This window comes from Mobula birostris, chromosome 8, assembly GCF_030028105.1.
Source record: "Mobula birostris isolate sMobBir1 chromosome 8, sMobBir1.hap1, whole genome shotgun sequence".
Classification (NCBI taxonomy): domain Eukaryota; kingdom Metazoa; phylum Chordata; class Chondrichthyes; order Myliobatiformes; family Myliobatidae; genus Mobula; species Mobula birostris.
In genome coordinates, this window is record NC_092377.1 from 142595289 (window position 1) to 142615597 (window position 20309).

At 42.6% G+C, this 20309-nt stretch overlaps 1 protein-coding gene across 1 annotated transcript in view; it reads left to right on the top strand.

The window, feature by feature from the left end:
* Positions 1 to 20309, top strand: part of LOC140202077 (scavenger receptor cysteine-rich domain-containing protein DMBT1-like) — a 197903-nt gene that overhangs the window by 144963 nt on the left and 32631 nt on the right. The gene's annotated exons all lie outside the window — the stretch shown is intronic.

Here is a 20309-nt window from a genome sequence, read left to right on the forward strand (position 1 = left end):
TGTCCTGGGAAAGTAGTTTACAAGCAGTTCTGTTATCACGGAGACAAAGTTGTCATCCCGGAATCCCGTCCGAATCACGTGACTCTAAGATATTGCATATTCCACGTCTGTTTCTCTTTATATATTGCATTTTGATCAATTAAAATTATTTCCAACCATCTCTCCCCAGCAACCTAACCTTTGATACAGATAAGATGCATGAAATCCGCACTGCTGATGTAAATTATTGCTGCTGTTCTTCAATAGTTAATCCTCGCCATACGGGTCTCTCGCTCGCGTATTGAATTTGGTATTTTTCATTTCAAATGCCATATAATCGTGCTAGTTTGAGAAGACGAATACTTTCAGTGAGAATAAACAATGCCTTACAATTTCGTCAATGAAATAAAAAGGTAGAGTAATATTTCAAATATTATTTAATTTCAGTCCACACTTAACCGACATAATGTGTCTTACTTTGTAGATTATCAGAAAGTCCATGGTCAAATCTTCCAATACGAGCCTTGAAGAGAATGGAAGAAATGTTCTGACTCACATGGAGGAGCTCTTCATTCATCGGTCAAGGATGAGCATGCATTCCTTCAAATCAAATACCAACAGTAGAAACATTGACTTATTTTGAGCATATGTTCTTTGACTCTTGTACGATAATTTTCAAGAAAACATCTTTATTCAGTTGAATGCAAACAATTCTGGATAAATGAGAAAATATCAGAATATCACTCGAGAAGAAGAATCATGGCCATTTCTAACGCTAAATTATTGCTTATAGGAATTTGCTTGTATTCGACTTTCCAGAATTCCGTACAGTTGTTAACGATATCCTTGGGTGTTCGGATGAAGGACTTACGGCTTTATCGCGCATTGTTTTTGTTATGATCGCTGGCAGTCGCTGATTCATTGTTACGTTCTTCGAGCAACTTAAATAAACATATAATTTCATTAATAAGTTCATATTTTGTCCGAAACACGGACACTGTCATATGGGGGGCGCTGGGAACGGACCCAAATGCGAGACAATGGAGTACAAGGAACAGGACTTCACTAGAATAGGGACATGACAGGATACAGACAAGGAGAAGGGAAAAAGAACGCAGACTTGGGCTTGGACCCCGAGCCAGAGACTGGACAAGGACCCAGAACCTGGGTCTTGCCTCGGGCTCGGACCCCAGAACCAGGCATGGACATGAAATGACTGCAAGACTGGAGGCAGGGGTCTAGAGGCTTGGAGGCAGGCTTGGGGTCTTGAGGGTAGAGGCTTGGAGGCAGGCTTGGGGTCTTGAGGTTGGTGGCTTGGAGGCATGCTTGGGGTCTTGGTCTTGAGGCTGGGGTCTTGGTCAGACTTGAGGCTGGGGTCTTGCTCTTGAGGCTTGAGGCTGCAGGCTGGGGTGTTGGGTCTTGAGGCTGCAGGCTGGGGTCTTGGGTCTCGAGGCTGCGGAGGCTGATAACTCAGAGGCTGGAGCTCAGAGATAGACTGGGAACTGTACATCAACATAGAGCCGGGACTTATCCTTCGAAAAGCCGGCTCTCATCTTTAACACAACACCAACATGAGACGGGAAAGTACATAGACAAAGAGCTGGGACTCATCCATAGACAAGCCGGGACTCAAATTTATCTCCATACCAAGGTGGGACAGGTCCACCTGTTGGCTAACGGCAGAACGGCCTGACTTACCCAACAGAAGCAAAGACAAGACAAGACAAGACAGGAACCCCCGCAGGGCAACGGCAGAACGGCCTGACTTACCCCACGGAGGCAAGGACAAGAGGAGACAAACACCAAAGAACGTCAGACAGTTCCACCTCTGCTTCAGGGTTGCTTCGAGTCGCAGTTACAGCCAGCAACCTCAGCTGGCTACAGAAACAGCCGGATCCCTACCTAGCTCGGAGTGCCTGACGGCTACTCAGCTGGGCCAGGAAACAGCCTAAACTATACCGCAAGGACAGCTCTGACCACCGACAGCAAGGCTCCATGAAGCGATGGTTCTCCAACACGGCCTAAAGATGGCAAGTGGCCCCACTAGCCTTCAACCAGCAGGTTGCTCACAAGGGATCTTGACAAGACAAACCAGCCGCCCACACTCAATCCCAAGGCTACTTGTATTCCAAGCCGCAACATAGGAATCAGTTGCCTATGATTAACTCAATCAAAACAAGGGAGAGCTGGAAGACCCGGAGTCCTGAGTCCATGGACCGGACTGTGAACTGGAATGCGGACTTCACGGACTGGACCATGACAGACACTGAAGGAGGGAGAGAGGGTGGAGGGGGATGGAGAGAGAAAGGGAGTGGGGGAAGGAAAGGAAAATAAATGATTGAATTCAGAAATTGGTAATAAATGTATGTCTTGCCAATGATGTCGAGACGTGTTGAAGCCATGAATGAAAGAAGAAGGGAAGAAAATAAATGTAAGTTTCACTCACATTAATCCTCATCTACATTCTAAATGGACGTCCCTATTTTTTGAGCTTGCGTTATCCATTCCTCGACTCCCCAAGGAAATGAAACATCTTCGAAAGATTGATTCTGTCGAGGGCTTTCAACATTCGATGTATTTTCAATGAGATTCCACCCCTCCCCTGCCATTCTTCTGAATCCCAGTGAGCACAGGCCCAAAGCCATCAAACGCATCAAGTGTGTTAACCTCCTATGAAACCTCTCCAATGTCAACACATCCTTTCTCTGATAGGGTGCCCAAAATTGCTCAACGGTATTCTAAGTGAGAACGTGCCAGTGCGTTCTGAAGCGTTAACATTGTAGCCTTGTTATTATATCCTAGTTCTCTGTAAATGTATGCTAACATTGCATTTGCCTTTATCATTATAGACACCTTGCATATTGACCTTTCGGGAATCCTGCACGAGGACTCCGAAGTCCATTTGCACCGCAGAACTTCGACTTTTCTTTACAATTAGAAACTATTCTAAACTTTTATTCTCCAGCCTCTCGACATCCGCAACTCTACCTTCACTTCTACCCATTGTCGTCTCGTCTGAAATGTTGGCAACAAAACAATTAATTCCATCATGCAAATCATTGATGGATAGCTTAGAAAAATAGCGATCCCAAATAGATCCCTGTTAAACCCTGGAGTCAGTGGCAGCCACTAGAAAAAGGTCCCTTTAGTCCAACACTTTACCTCCTGCCATTCAGCCAATGCTCTGTCCATGTCAGCATCCTTCCTGAATAACCATGAGCACTTAACATTGAGAGGGTACCTCACGTGTGACACATTGTTTAAGGTGTTCTTAAAATCTCAGTACATAACGTTCATATATTCTCCATTGTCTATCTGGCTTGTTGTTTCTTCAAGAATTCCAAGAGATTTATGAGGCATGGTTTTCCCTTAAGGAAACCAAGCTAACTTTGGCCTATTTTATCTCTAAGTACCGGAAATTACATCGTTAACAATGGATTGCAACATCTTCCCAAACTCTGAGGTCTATCTAACTGGCCTAGATTTTCGTTTCTTCGGCCTCTCTTCCTTCCTGAGGAGTGGAGTGACATTTGCAACTTTCCAGCCCTCAGTAGGCATACCAAAATCCATTGATTCTTGAAAGATCATTGCTAATGCGTCCGCAACCTCTTGAGCCACACTTTTAACACCCTGGTGTTTCGATCATCTGGTATAGGTGACATAAAGCTTCAGACCTTTCAGCTTCGCAATCACCTTCTCCCGCTTAAATGCAACTGCACTCACATCTGCTCCCTCAAACTTTCGAACTTCTGGCTTGCTGCTAAAGCCTTCCACAGTAAGGACTAATGAAAAACACGTACTCAGTTCGTCCGCAATATTCCTATTCCCCATTCCTACCTCTCCAACATTATTTTTCAACTGTCCTGTATCTAATCTTGCCTCTCTGCTGCACTTTATATATGTGAACAAACACTTGCTGTCGTCTTTAACATTATGGGCTGGTCTACCTTCGCATTGCGCCGTTTCCCTCCATGATTTGCTAATTGCATTCTGTTGGTTTATCAAAGCTGTCCACCATACAACTTACAACTAATTTTGTTCCATTATATGCTCTCTCTTTAGACTCTTTTTTTGGGTTAGACTCTCCTTTCAGCCCTCTTTTCAGTAACCTGCCTTTAGAATATCTCTCCTTCTTTGGGATGTATCTATCCTTCACCTTCCGAATGCTCCCAGAAAGACCAGCAATTGCTGCTCCGCCGTCATTTATGCTATTGCCTCCTTCCAATAAATACTGGCCAGCCCCTAACTCATGCCTTTGTGTTCCTGATACGGATTCAACTGAATTTAACATCTCGTTCTCCAACTTTAGTGCGAATTCTGCCACATAAGATTACACCCTCCTTATGTTTCTTCTACCTTAAGCTCTATAATCTTCTCCATTTCGTTGCAGAACACCTTAACCATAAAAGTGACTCCTAGTGGGCTCCTGCACGGGCGGCTTCACATTTCCGTCCTCGGGATCCAGTACCAACCTGGTTTTCTCAAACTATCTGTATATTTTAATTCCCCTTGACTGTTGGGGCATTGCATTTTCGAAGCACTTTCTATCTTACCTTATCATTTCTATACCACAGATTTGCTAAGGTAGATAACATGCATCATTTTCTTTTTAAACTTGCAGTTTCTTGGCTCGACCCACATTGGCTCTACACCTTATGCCAACTCTTTCTAATGATTTGAATTCTTTTTTTTTAGCAACTGAGCCACCTGACCTCATCGATCTGGTTACCTTTCCTACGATACATCATAGTTATGGAAGTTTAGCTGTCAGCTATATTCTTCTTTCTGCCACAATTCAATGAATCAACGTCGTACATCCCAACCTATAACTGTGCGACAAGTTTATATACTTTATTCTGTTATTTGCCTGCATTCAAATATTACTTCTTCTATCCTGTATTCTTCGTCCTTTTTGATTTTTTCCCCTTTGGCATTACAACTCCTCCAGCTGACTGCCGTTTACTATCCACTACACACGACGTCGGTTTGGAAAACAACAACACCATTCTCAGCCCTATCACTCTGGCCCAAATTTCCCTGAAAGTTTATTTCAAATCCTTCCGAAAGGCTCTAGTAAACCTGCCCACAAGGTGACTGGAACACTCCGGTTCAGATGTTACGTGTTCTTTTGCACAGGCCATACCAGGAGAGATCAGAAGTATCCAGAAACCTGAACTTCTGCCCCCTTCGCCCCGTCTCCAGTACCAGTTTCTCAGTCATCGATTCATCTGCCAAGTAATAATATTCTCATCCTGACTGGCGCGTATGCATCACTCCTGTTTGTTCGCCCCCTCCTACAAAGGTATCCAAATTGGTATACTGATTATGGAGGAGAACGGGCAGAGCGATACTCTACTTAATGCGCTTTTCCGTTCCTTCTCCTGCAGTCACCCAGTTACCTACCTCCTGTAACCTAAAGGTGACTACCTTCCCTGTAGCTTTGTTCTGTCAGTTCCTCGCCATCTGTATGAACCGAACGTCATCGAGCTGTAGTTCCTTTTCCTCAACACGTTCTTTTAGGAGCTTTCTATCAGTGCGTTTAGCGTACCTGTATTTCCCAGGAGCCTAGAGCTCTCCCAGAATTTCCAAACCTCCCACACAAAACAAAACACTGTCCTGGAGTGATAGTTATGGGACTAGTGGTGCCTCAACAAATGAGGAATGCCGAATAAAGAAAAGGAAAATACTTACCAGATACTTACCTCGCCAATCTAGAGCTCACCAAAACCAGATAAGCCAAACCGATTCCGACACTGGCCAATTCACACAATGACCGCTCCAACAATTGCTGCTCTGCTTACCCATACATTGTTTTTGTTCGTATCTTCTAATGTATTCCATTAATTAATTGGCTGCAGCCTAACTCCGAAAAGCTACTGCAAAGTTCTGCCATTTTTAATCTACAACCGTGATCTAAAGTGAAATCGTTGACGCTTTCCATTCTCACGCTCATTGACTTGGCGCAGGCCATATCCTTATATACGTGTCCTCTGTTTACTGCCGTCCTATGGAGACAGATCCTCCGATTCCCTACAAACATTCCTGATATTTTCAACGTTTTCTCGCAGAGGATTCTCATTCAGTAAGCCCTCCAATAATATAAGTTTTCAGATGTTTTGAACGCTGATATCGATAGCCAGCAAAACAGTGGGGATTCCGCCAATTCACAAAAGCATACCTGAACATATAGTGATTCGCTGTATGTCTGCAGCTTTCTCTGTGACTGATGCCGTATCTCCCCAACAGGATGGTTTACAGCTGAACTGGAGCGGGACCAATAACTTTACTGTAAGATTGGCTAGCGATGCCCTGGAGGTTTCAAACTACAGCTGCAGTGTGCTGAGAGAGACAGCTTCAGAACAGCCGCTGCAGTTCTTGTCGGGAAAGTAGATGTTAGGACTGGAAACCAAGACAGCAAATGTTGGACATGATCTACGTTGATTTTACTTCTATGAGAGGGGTATGTTATATAAGGCAGCTGCCCTTACAGCAGACACCAGAAGGCGAAATTATGATATTGTAGCCGTAGCTGAAAATGGGATGCATGAAAGAGAGGCCTGGCAGCTCAATAGTCTGTGTTTCTGTGGTTTTAGGTATGACAGAAGGCGAGGTATTAAAGTGGGAGGTTAAGATTCATTCGTCCGGGAAAATATCATGGTAGCGCCCAGATAGCAGTGTTGAGAGAGTCGTCAACTGAGCCGATACTTGAGGAACTGAGAAATAAAACAGAGGTGACCACGTTAGTTCTATTATTGTTTAGACTGTCCAGTAGTCAGAGGGAGTTAGAGGGTCTAATTTATAGAGAGGTAGAGGCCAGCTGCGAGAAGAACAGTTGAATGGTAGATTATTTTAGCTTCCTGCCATCAACTGAGAAGCGCATACTGTAAAATGCCAGGCTGGGATAAATCAGCCAACTGTTAAGAGAAACTTCCGAACAACATATGAACGCTTCAATGAGAGAATGTGCACGAGATCTCCTGTTAGGGAACGAGTCACGACGAGTGTCGTAAGTACTTTTGTATATAAAGGAGAGAGAATTGGGCCTAGCGATCGCAATTCGTCTAATTTCGAACTAATGATGCAGAAAGATAGAAATGGTCTTCTCTTCGAGATTATAAATTTCAGGAGTACTTTTTTTTGGCGTTAGAAATGACTGTGGAAATGTGGACTGGTAATGCTGATTTAGTGGCAAAGTGATGCTTGGTAGCAAATTGCATGGATCTGTAGATGCACTCAAAACATTTGACCGGTGTAAAATATTGGAACGCATTCAAAGAGACAGAATATTCAAGAATTCTGATAGACAGGGCCTGAACAGGGATAGTCAGCATGACTTTGTCGTGTCTAAACAGTCCTATAGTGCTTTTCAAGATGATTACCAGGAAAGGTGATGAAGGAAAGATGGTGGACCTTGTCCACATTTAGCTTTACAAGGCCTTTGACAGAATCCAGCATGGGAGGCTGAAGCAGAAGCATCTGTCGTTTGGAATTCATGTTGAAGGAGTTAATTTCATTCAACCCTAGCTTCGCAGGATTAGCCAACTAATGGTCGTAGAAATGTGCTCTCTGATTGGATGCCTGTATTTAGGGGTGTACCGCAATGTTCGCTACTGGGTCCGGTGTTGAATGTCATCTACATTAGGATTTGGGTGAAATTGTGCGAACGTTAATCAGCAGGTTTGAGAATGGGTCAGTTTTCAGCGAGGAATGTGATCAAAGCTTCCAGCGTTGTCCTGGACTATAGTAAAAAGGGACTAAAGTATGTCAGATGGATTTGAATCTGGACGTCGGTTGTGGGTTGCACCTTGGGGTGACAAGCTACACTTACATTGTGAACGGCAGGACGTTGGAAAGTGCGGTAGAGCAGAGGGTTCTGGAATATGGTGTCGAAGGCAGACAAGTTGGTAAAGGGAGTTTTTTTTGGCACATTGAACTTTATTTATCTGAGTATTATATATAGGAGCTGGGATGTTATGCGAAAGTTGCAGAAGACGTAGATGAGTCCAACTTTGGAGTACTGTACTGTAGGCATTACTCTTTATCTACCTGCATTGCAGATGTCGATATGATTAGAGGAGAATAGGGACAATTAGCCAGGATATTTCCGGAAAATGAATACAGGAGTTATAGGGTCAGATTAAGTAGACTATGACTTTATCCCTTGGAGTGTCGGAGAATGTCCCGCGATCTAATATAGGTAGAAAATTAGAAGAAATAGAAACAGAGATTCCAGGACGAAGGGTCTCGGCCCGAAACGTCAACTGTACCTCTTCCTAGAGACGCTGCCTGGCCTGCTGCGTTCACCAGCAACTTTGATGTGTGTTGCTTGAATTTCCATCATCTGCAGAATTCCTCGTGTGGCAACGGATGTGGTAAAGAAATTGAGAAAAGGGTATATAATTTTTACTGTATATATGGTAGGAAAAGGTATAGTCAGGATAACCATGGGAATCAGTAGCTTTATAAATGATATCCTGTCATTTTTTTTTTGTCTCCAGAGGTGAGGATAGTGGAGTAAAAAAAAGAGAAACAATGTGCAGCAGATGCACCAAATCAATTTACGAGCAGGATTGAAGTTAGAGGCAAAGTTGATACAATTGACGAGCTCAGCATTGATGCATGAAGCAGTGACAATTCAGTCGTCAATGCAGCGGAGGAAGTGCTGGGGAATATAAACGGGAAAGGTTGTAAAGATGGACTGTTCTACATAGCCAGCAAAGACGCAGGCATAGATGGGGTCCGTGCGAATTCTTGTGGCCAGCCCACAAGTTTAGGGAATTTTTAAGGTTTGAAGTAAATTTTTATTAACCAGTACATATGTGTCACCTAATACGACGCTGGGATTAATTTTCCTGCGGCATACTCATCAAATCCATAGAACAGTAACTGTAACAGAATTAATGAAAAATCAACTGGAGTGCAGCAGAAAACAGGCTGTACAAATAAAGGTATACATAGCTTGGAATTAATAAGATGGACATGATAAAGTGAAATAAAGAGCCTTATAGTGCTAGCATTGGTTGTAGAAACACTTCAGTGATGGGGCAATGGAATGCAGTTATCTGTTTAGTTTAACAGCTTGATGGCTGAGAGGTAGAAACTGTTCATGAACCTGGTAGTGCGAGTCCTGAGGCATTTATACCTTCTGTATTATTGCAGCAGTGAGAACAGACCATGATATTATGGGTGGGGATCTCTGATTACAAGTAATACGTTCTACGACAGCATTTTGTGTACATGTGCAAACAGATGGATGTGTTTTACTCATGATGTTCTGGGCGGAATCCAATGTCTTTTGGAGGATTTTCCGTTCAAAGGCAAAGGTGTTTCCATGCCAGTCGAAGGTGCAGCCAGACAACATTCTCTCCACTACACATCTATAGATGTTTTTTGAAGTTTTAGATGTCATATGAATCTCTGCACACTCCCAAGATAGTAGAATATCTCCCTGACTTCCTTCGCAATTCCACTAATATGCTCTGTCGAGGAGAGATCCTCTAAAATAGCAACACACAAGAGCTTCAAGTTGCTAACCCTCTCCACGTCTGATCCTCCGATGAGGTCAGGCTCATGGGCATCTGGTTTCTCAGTCTGAAGTCTGCTATTTGTTCCTCGGTCTTCCTGACACTGAGTGAAAGGTTATTGTTATGACATCACTCCGAAAAATTCTTAAATAACCTCCTGTATGCTGATTCATCACCACTCGTGATTCGGCCCACAATAATGTTCTCATCAGCAAAAGAGCATTTGGTATTGGGCCTGTGTTTAGTCATGTAGTCACAGATATAAAGAAAGTAGAACAGAGGATTCAGCACACAGGCCTTTGGTCACCTGTGCTGATGGAGATCATGCAGGAGATATTGTTGCCAATCAGAACTGACTTGGGTCTGCAAAAGAGGAAATCCAGGATGCAATTGCACAAGGTGGAATTAAGGCCAGTTCATGGAGCTTATACATTAGCTTTGGAGGATAATGGCACGACATGCTGAGGTGTAATCGATAAATGTTCCAGGACTGAATGAAGAACCAGTGAGATGGCATCTGTTGTGTACGTACTGCTCTGGTAGGCAAAGTAGAGCAGAACCAAATCACCTCTCGATCAGGAGCTTATATATTTATCACAGCCTCGCAAAACACTTCATCACTGTGGATGTAATTGCCGCTGGGTGATAGTCATTGACGCAGAACACCATGCCCTTCTTAAGCATGATTATAATTGAAGCTCTTGAAGCAAGTGGGTATCACACAGTGCCGTAGCGAGAGGTTAAAGATTTCAGTGAATACAGCAACTAGTGGGTCAGCCCAGGTATTTAGTAGATAGCCACGTGCCCCGTCCGGTGTTGATGGTTTCCATGGATTTACACACAAAGCAGTACACACATCAGGTGATCAAGGGATCATCGGGAGATGTGGAGTTATGAGATGGTTCTTCCATGTTCTGATGGTCAAAGCGAGCATACAAGCAATTGAGCTCATCTGACAGTGAAAGACTGCTGTCTCCATGTCGCTTGAATTAATTTGTAGGAGGTGCCATCATTCAAGGCCAACCACAGCTACCGAACATCCCTCACTGACTCAAGTTTGTTCCAGAGTCTCCACTTGGCTTGCGAGATGGTTTTCTGGAGGTCATACCTTCAAATTTTGCTGCTTCCTTGGTCCCTAGAATTGAATGCCTCTGATCTGGCCCTGAGCAAATATCGGATCCCACGTTTCATCCAGGGCTTCTGATTCGGAACACTCTGAATGAGTTAGTGGGGATTCTTCCATTTACAGCTGTTTTAATGAAGTCTATTGCAACAATGGTATATTCAATCATATCTCTAGAAGAGTGGTTGATCATGACACAGCCCACTGACTCAAAGCCTTCTACGACCGCCCGTTAGTCATCCTGATCCCCGGAGCTTTGCTTTTTATGCTCTGCCTCTATGCACGTCAAAGGAGCAGAGCCAAGCGATCTGAGTTACCAAAATATGATCTGGGAAAGGAACGACCGGCATTCCTTACCTTAGTGTAGCAGATGTCTATTATGTTGGAACCTCTGGTAATACTGGTTTTATTCCGTTGATAATCCGGCGGGTTTGCTTCAAACTAGCCTCTTTGAAGTCTCCGACTATAATTTGAAATGCGTCTGGATGGAGTTTTTCTTGTCGGGAGCCAGCATCATGCAGCGTCATGAGTACTTGCTGTTAGTCGGCCGCTGGTGAACTCCTGAGTCAAACAGAGTGGACGTCTTTTGACCGTTAGGTGTTCCAAGTCGAGGAACTCAAGTTCGACCCACCTGTCACATAGGAGCACTAACGAGAGGTAACCAGAAAACATACGCCTTTTCCCTTCGCCTTACCTGAATCCGCAATTTGCACCATTCTGTAAATCGTAAATCCTTCTGGTGTGACTAAAGACTAGATAGCATTTACCGACAACTCCAAAAGCTGGTGATGACGGATTCTCTTGGACAACTGAAAAGCCACAGAGTTTTTGGTACGTCATGACTACACTGAACTATAAACACCCATATATGCATATCATGCCACACAACCACTGAGACACAGGAAAATTGAAACACAGCACCTAGAGAAACTCTATGCAGTCACTGGGAGAGTGTATAAACTTTGCACAGACAGCATTAGACATCGGTATTGAAATCAGATCTCAGGTGCTATGAGCCATTCGTTCTGTTAGTTATGTCAAAGTTGCATGCGGTCTTCTGGTCAACGTGCTCTCAACAATGTTGCAAATAGGGGAAATATCAGAATTTTGCTAAACAACATTGACGACTCAAATAACTAATAGAAGAGTTGGAAAAATTGGACAAAATGGGCAATCTAACTCAGTCCAATGACAGCTTTTAATATGATCATGTCTGATCTGCCCCATGCCCGATTTCCTCTTTGTGTCACTTCCAAACAACTCTGAATTCCCTGATTGTTCAACAAGTTACCAGCTTCCTCTTTTAGTGCTCTGGAAGATCTAGCCTCTACAGTTCACACGCAGAGCTTCAGCGATCCATCGCTCTGTGCAATGATATATCAATAAGGAGTACAACTTGGACAATTACTTAAATCTAGTATTGGCACTCTTGATCTGAAATTCCAACTGTAATTTTCACTTCCCAGATGCTGTCTGAACCTTGTTTATTGTTTGTTGCAAATGTTAGTTCCTTTGGAAGGAAATCTTTTTGAAGTCTCTTAGAGTTAATTCAGTAGTCATGATGTACATTAATTGTTGTAATATGGGAGTCAGCTTGCTTTCGGTAAATCCACAATAAGGGTAGCCAACGAATAATCAAGCCTTTTATTTTCTAGTGGAGTTATTAGTTTAAATTATAATAAATACTGTCTCCCTTCATGAATTATTATTGGATAGACTGACACCAGGAAACTTCCCTATCATTTTCTACTCAATCAGCGCCTTGAGACCATTAACCTGAAAATATCCTCGCTGTATCCGTCCTACCAAGCACGGAGTAGGTATTTTCAGTGTTTCAATTAAAAACATTTTATTCTTCCACATCAAAAAAATCACGGGAATCAATCTCGTGAATCATTACATTCCATCAATCACGCATGTATCCTTCCCTACATAGGGAGACCAGATCTCTACATAATAATCTGCATGTGTTCTCAGCAGACCCTTATAATTGGAGCAAAACATCCTAATTCTGGTACGCAACTGGTCCTGCAATGATGGTCTAAATGTTTGCTGTACCCGCAAGTTAACCTGTCGTGATTTCTGTCCAGAGATAACCAAATCTTCACAAACGTTATCAACATTTATTCTGTCATCGAGAAAATAGAGACTTCACTTCTCAATCTACCTTGTCTCAATCTTGCACATTTTTATCCACCTGCATTGCACTTTCTCTGCAGCTGTTGAACTTTATTCTGCATTCTGTTATTGTTTTAACACGCACTACCTCAATACACTATGATAAATTGACCTGGATGAAGAGTATACAAGACAAGATGTACGTTAATACATTGTTATCAATATCACCAGCATGTGTCATGAAATTTGTTGTTATGTGGCAGCAGTATTTGCAATACATCATAATAAAAACAGTGAATTACAGTAAGAAATATGTATATGCATACATTTTACTGCAATTGTATATATTGTACATGTGAAATTTAATGCGTACCGCAAAACAAAGTAGTAAGGTACAGTTTGTGGGTTCACTGTCCATTCAGAAATCTGATTTGAGAGGGGAAACTGTTCCTAAATCACTGAGTAAGTGCCTTCTCGCTCATGTAACTCCTCCCTGGATGTTGGGGAGACTTTTGCCCAACATGGAGCTGACTGAGGTTACAAATCTCTGCAGCTTATTGGGCTCCTGTGTGTACCCGCTGTCCCTCGCCCACCAGCTGGTGATGCAGAATGCTGTCCGTAGTACCATCTGTAGAAATCTGGGAGTGTGTTTGGTGACATTCCGAATTTCCACAAACTTCAAATAGAATGTCTTATTTGTAACTGCATTGATTTGTTGGGGCCAGATTAGTTCCTCAGAGATGTTGACACAGGAAATTGAAATCCATTTGTGGTCCCTCTATACAACGCACACAAAGTGCTAGAGAAACTCAGCAGACCAGGCAGCATCTATGTAAACGTGTGCAGTCGACGTTTTGGGCCGACAACATTAGGCAGGACTCAAGTCTGCTGACTTCGGTAGACCCTGAGACCGACTGAAAGGTCTTATCTCGAAACATCGACTGTACTCTTTTCCATAGATGCTGCCTGGCCTGCTGAATTCCTCCAGCATTATATACATGTTGCTTCCAGCAGCGTTTCTCCTGTTTGTGATCCCTCTATCAGTGTTCTCTCGACTTACCCTTTTCGAAGTTCACAATCACTTCTTTGGTCTTACTGCCTGTGAGTGGAATGTTGTTGTGGCGAAACTACTCAACTATCTGATATATCTCACCCATCTATGACTTCTTGTCACCATGTGATATTTTGCCAACAATAGTTCTGCCGTTATAATATTCATATTGGCGCGAGGCCAAGTGGTTAAGGCATTTGTCTGTGTGATCAAAAGGTCGCTACTTCGAGCCTTGGCCAAGATAGCGTGTTGTGTCACTTAACGACACATTGCTCTGCGACGACACTGGCGCCAAGCTGTATAGGTCCTAATGTCCTTCCCTTGGACAACGTCGATGCCGTGGAGAGTGGAGACTTGCAGCATGAGCAACTGCCGGTCTTCCATACAACCTTGCCCAGGCCTGCGCCCTGGAAACATTCCAGACGCAAATCCATGGTCTCACGAGACTAACGGATGCCTATTATCATATTTATGAATGGCATATGAGCTGTGACTTGACACACAGTCATTGGTTTAGAACATATAGAGCAGTGGGCTAAGCATTCGTCCTTGAGGTATGCCAGTGTTGATCATCAGTAAGCTGGAGATTTTATTTCCGATCCACACAGAGTGTGGTCTTCCCGTAAGAATGCAAATAGAAGTAATAACAATCATAATTTTAAATACTCCACCCATGAGATTTTCCACAAAGTAAAGCTACATATGAAATGACAGCTGACATGATCTATATGAAGTATAGGAATTCTCTCCTGGTGACCTGGCTAGCATTCAACCACTGAAACTGATCATGCATCATATTGCGTATAGAGACTTGTCATGTGCAAATACTCTGCTGGCCGTTTGCTCACATTGAGTGCACTTAAAAACACATTTAAAAACATTGTCAGAAAAATATTTCAGAGCTATCTGCATATGACAGAAAAAATGCTATTGCTCTAATACTAAAGGAGCGCACTGCCAGATATAAAATTTCTCTTCTGTCCCGGATTCACTTCTTACCCACAATTTCATGTTCCTCTGCCTCCCCCTATTCATTTCTTCTGACTATAGCTCTCTTTCTTCCAGTCCTAAAGTAGGGTGTTCACCTGAAACGTCTACTGTTCATTTCAGTCCATATTGATGCTGCCTGACCTGTGAGTTTTTCCAGCTTTATTTTTCTTGTGTATTTATGCATAAAATTGCATGCAAATATCACTGGATATACGACCATGATATTTTCAGTATCGGTTTAACTTGTGGAACATAGTATTAGAAATTGTACGAGGTGGCAATGTGGTGGATTGTCTGAGAGTGCTAATGACTCTGAAAGATTGTTGTGTACCGGTCTATTTACACAAAAGATATAATTTCCTTGATCTTCTTACATCTGCAATCTCCAGTCTGCTTCCTCTAATGGGATTCATTTCAACAGACGACTTCAAAAACTAACTATTATTTGCTACATTACTCCACAAGTGAAGGCTTGTTTCAGTGCCACTTATCTGGTGCTGGTCACTTCCACGTCCACACTTCTGACTATAACTTCAAGAGAATGATTGATTAGTTAGGCTCAGTAATGAAAGATAGAGGTTCTGTTTCTGAAGTATCAGCAAGAATTCTCAACAGCTGCTGGCGAGACACTGAAATTCCATCATGGAAACAGTGGAATTTGAACATGAAAATAAACCTCTTATCTCAGTAAGAATAGTAATGACTTTTGAGTTGTAGTAAAATACAGTTGGTTCTACAATGCAATCTGGGTCAAATATATTGTTGTATTTGCCCTATCTGTGGTAGCAGATCCAATAACAAACTTCATTCTCAACTGCCTCTTCACTTCAGATGCAAATAGGGATAGGTAATAAATACAAGCAGTACCATTGATGTCTAGATACTGTCATGAGACAAATTTAGAAAAATCAATAGAAGAAAAATATTTAAGAAGGAAAAATAAATGACAGTTTGCCAGACATTAGCTGAATAGAAATGGCATGATAAATGCAGATGAAATACATGTTCAATATTTTCTTTTGTATCAGTACATTTTGGAATCATTGGAATCATTCAATTCCCCTTTGAAATTCATTGTTAAATCGCCAACCACAGTCCCCTCAGCTCGTAATTTCTCCAATAGAATATTCACAGAGTGTGAAAATAAAAAAAACGCTCATCTCTCCTTTGCTCGTTTTGGCAATAACCTTAAATCTGTGTCCTCTGTTCATAAGTCTGTCACTGAAAATAATTCATCCTGATCTTTAAAAACACCAGATTCTTCAACGCCGTATTTAAGGAGTGGTTCAATATGAGGAAATACTTTCATCACACAGGTCACTGAAGGACCTCGTGCGCCATCTATTGGCTGTGCCTTATGGAGAGTATTTTCAAACTGTTGGTCCATTTTCAGTTTTTGCGTATGCAGGTGTCATGGCAAGTTATTTTAGATGCAGGACAGTATTACTTCTGACAAATAGAGATAACAATGCAATAGAATATGTCCTTTTTGAAATTCTTTCTATAAGTTTTCATTCAAAAGAACTGAGAAGAATTTAACACAAATCCTGGAAGAACTGAACAGGTCAGTTTTGTCATTAGTCTCCAAGTCTTGAAAACTCGTTCTTTCCAATATATTCCAACACTTTTTCAGCCACTGAGGTTAGGCTATCTGGCCTTACTCCATTCTTAAAGAGTGGAGAGACATTTGCAATCTTACAGGACTATGAGACCTTGCCATAATCAAATGATTCCTGAAAGATTATGACCAATGATCTCTTCAGCAACCTTAATCAGGACTCTGGGATCTAGTTCATCTGGTTCGGATGACTTGTCCACTTTAACACCTTTGGATTTGCCGAGCACTTTTTTCTTCCTACTGGCAATCGTACTCGCTCCTGCTCCCTCGCACACACGGACCACTGGTGGACTGTCTGTGTCTTCCACAGTGAAGACTGATGCAAAATTCCTGTTAAGCCCACCTGCCAAATCTTTACACCCCCATTACTACCTCATCAGCATCATTTTCCAGTGTTCCAATAACAACTTTCATCTCTCTCTTTCTCTTTATATAACTGGATAATCTTTCAGTGTCCTGCTTTATATCATAGGCGTGTTTATACTCATATTTAATTCTTTCTCTTCTTATAGTTTTTTTAGTTGTCTATTATTGGATTTCAAAAGCATCCCAATCATCCAAATTTCCTTTCACTTTACTACCTTATATGCTTTTTCCATGGCTTTTATGCAGTCCTTAACTTCCCTTGTCATTTACAGTGACAACCCTCTGCTGTTTGAAAACTTCTTCTTCTCTGGGACTTATCCATCCTGCGCCTTGTGATCTATTATTGAAACTTGAATCAAATCTGCTCTGCCGTCATCCTCGCCAGCATCCTCCCCCAATCCACCTGGGCAAGCTCATCTCTCACGCCTCTGTAATTCCCTTTATTTCATTGTGATAATGATACGTACAACTTATGTTCTCCCTGTCAAACTGCAATATTATTTCAATCATTTTATGATCCCTGCCTGCTAATATTCCATTACGTTAAACTCCCTAAGAAGACTGTGTTATTACATAACACCCAATCTAGTATTGCCTTTCTCCTAGCAGGCTCAAGTACATTCTGTTCTAAAAAGATATCTCGTAGGCACTCAATAGAATCCTTGTCTTGTGATCCAAAACAGACCAGATTTCCCCAATTCCCTTGCAAACTGAAGTTCCTCATTACAATTGAGATAGTCTCCTTATCATTTGCATTTTGCAGCTCCGTTTGCAATCTCAACACCACATCTTGTTTACTAATTGGAGGCTAATATATGATTTCCATAATGTACTTTTTATTTAACTTTGCTGTTTTTTAATTCTATCCACAAAGATTCATCATTCTCTGATTCTATGTCACCTCCTTCATAAGAGTATTTCTTAAGCCGTTATGTCTTCAGCGATTTTGATCGGGGCACGACTGCGCAAGCATGCGGTCGTCAGCCCGGTAGAAGAGCAAGAAGAGTATAAAAGACAACCGCTTTATAGAGCAGGCGTCCAAGGAGTGGGCGACGGAGTAGAGGGAGATAGGGTAGCAAGGCATTTGCTCAGCAGAGATTCGGCGGTAACATGTCGAGGCGAGGTACTTGTCTGTGTAGAATACAACAGGAAGTGTGCATGTGAGGCCGGTGTTCTGTTCTGGTTGTCACATACGGGATGTCCTGGAGACTCCCAGCCTCCTGGACGGCCACGTCTGCGCCAGGTGCGTCGAACTGCAGCTCCTTAAGGACCACGTTAGGGAACTGGAGATGCAACTCGATGACCTTCTTCTGGTCAGGGAGAGTGAGGGGGTGAAAGATAAGGGTATAGGCAGTTAGTAACACTGGGGCCGTACGAGACAGATAAGTGGGTAACTGTCAAGAGAGGGAAGGGCAGGAGTCAGAGGCTAGCGTACCCGTGGCTGTCCCCCTTAACAATAAGTACTCCTGCTTGAGTACTGTTGGAGGGGACGGCCCACCTGGGAGAAGCAACAGTGGCCATGCCTCTGGCACAGAGTCTAGCCCTGTGACTCAGAAGGGTAGGGAAAGGTAGAAGGTGGCAGCAGTGAGAGGGGACTCTATAATTAGGGATTCTGACAGGCGATTCTGTGGACGGAGGAAAGAAACAGGTGCCAGGGTCCATGTAGTTTCTGATCGCGTCCAAGATATCCTGAAGTGGGAAGGAGGACAGCCAGAGCTCGTGGTACATATTTGTACAAGCGACATAAGTAAGAAAAGGGAGGATGTCCTGAAAACAGACTACAAGAAGTTAAGAAAGAATTTGAGAAGCAGGACCACAAATGTAGTAATCTCGGGATTACTGCCTGTTCCACGTGACAGTGGGTATAGGAATACAGTGAGGTGGAGGATAAATGCATGGCTGAGGGAATAGAGCAGAGGGCAGGAATTCAGTTCTCTGGATCATTGGGACCTCTTTAGGGGCACGTGTGACGTGTATGAAAAGGACGGGTTGCACTTGAATCCCAGAGGCACCGATATCCTGGTGGGAAGTTTTCTAAGGGTATTGGGGAGAGTTTAAACAAGAATTGCTGGTGGTGGGAACCGAACTGAAGAGAAGGAGGAAGAGACGGTTGCCCCACAAAAGGAGAAAGCTTGGAGACAGTGTGAGATGGAGGATAGGCAGGTGATAGGAAATGGGTGCGCTCAGACTGCTGGTTTAAGATGTATCTATTTTAATGCAAGGAGTATAATTAACAATGCTGATGAGCTTAGAGCGTGGATCAGTACTTGGAGCTATGATGTTCTGGCCATTACAGAGGCTTGGATGGCTCACGGGCAGGAACGGTTATTTCGAGTGCCAGGCTTCAAATGTTTCAGAAAGGACAAGGAGGGATGCAAAAGGGGTGGAGGCGTGGCACTGTTGATCCGAGATAGTGTCATGGCTGCAGAAAAGGAGGACATCATGGTGGGATTGTCTATAGAGTCTCTGTGGGTGGAAATTAAGGCCAGGAAGGGGTCAATAACTCTACTGTGTGCTTTTATAGACCACACAATAGTAACAGGGATATCGAGGAGCAGATATGGAGACAGATTCTGGAAAGGTGCAATAACAGAGTTGTTGTGGTGGGAAATTTTAATTTCCCAGCTATCGATTGGCATGTCCATCGAGGAGGAGTTTAGATGTGGATGGAGTCTGTTAGGTGTTTTCGGAAGGTTTCTTGACAGAATATGTCATTAAGCCTGCAAGAGGAGAGGTTGTACTTGATTTCGTATTGGGAAATTAACCTGGTCGTGGAAGAGGATTTTGGAGATAGTGATCAAAATTCTATCTCCTTTACCATAGCTTTGGAGAGGGATAGGAAAAAAGCCATGTTGTTTCTTAAGTCAACATCGCTGTTGTGAATTGCTTGTATATCTTTTACCGAAGAGTCCCTTGTATTAACTAATTTGCCAAGCACAGTAGGCATCTTGGTGTATAATCCTCAGATTTCACTTTTCTGTACATTTTACATAAAGGCGCAGCATTAGCCACACTACAGTCTTCCAGCAATTCACCCGTCATTTACGATGAAGTATATCCCTTAGCCAGAACTTCTATAATTTTATCTCTAGCTTCACAATATGTCCTTGAATTTAGCTGATGAGACACTGAGATTCTTCTACCTTTGTATATTTTAAGACATGTCATGCCTCTTCTCTGTTAATGTGGACAATGTACAAGACATCTCCATTAATCTTCTCTCGATCGGATGTGTTCTTGTCTTTTTCCATCGCAAAGTCAAAGGAAGAACATGCACTGAGGACTTCTCTTCCCATCGTTGTGGGTTTGCACAAGTATGTTCACTTTGATCTTTGAGTAGCATTACTCTCTCCTTAGTTGCTATATTTCACATTGCAGTAGTTATAAAAAAAAACTCTACTTATTTTCCATGATTTCTTCTACCAAAGATATCTAATGCATTTTTCCCCCTTTCAATTTAATTCTTCAGTATACTCCTAGAGCTCATTACTTGGAGGTTGATATATTTTTGAATAATAAGGGGATCAAAGATTACGGAGA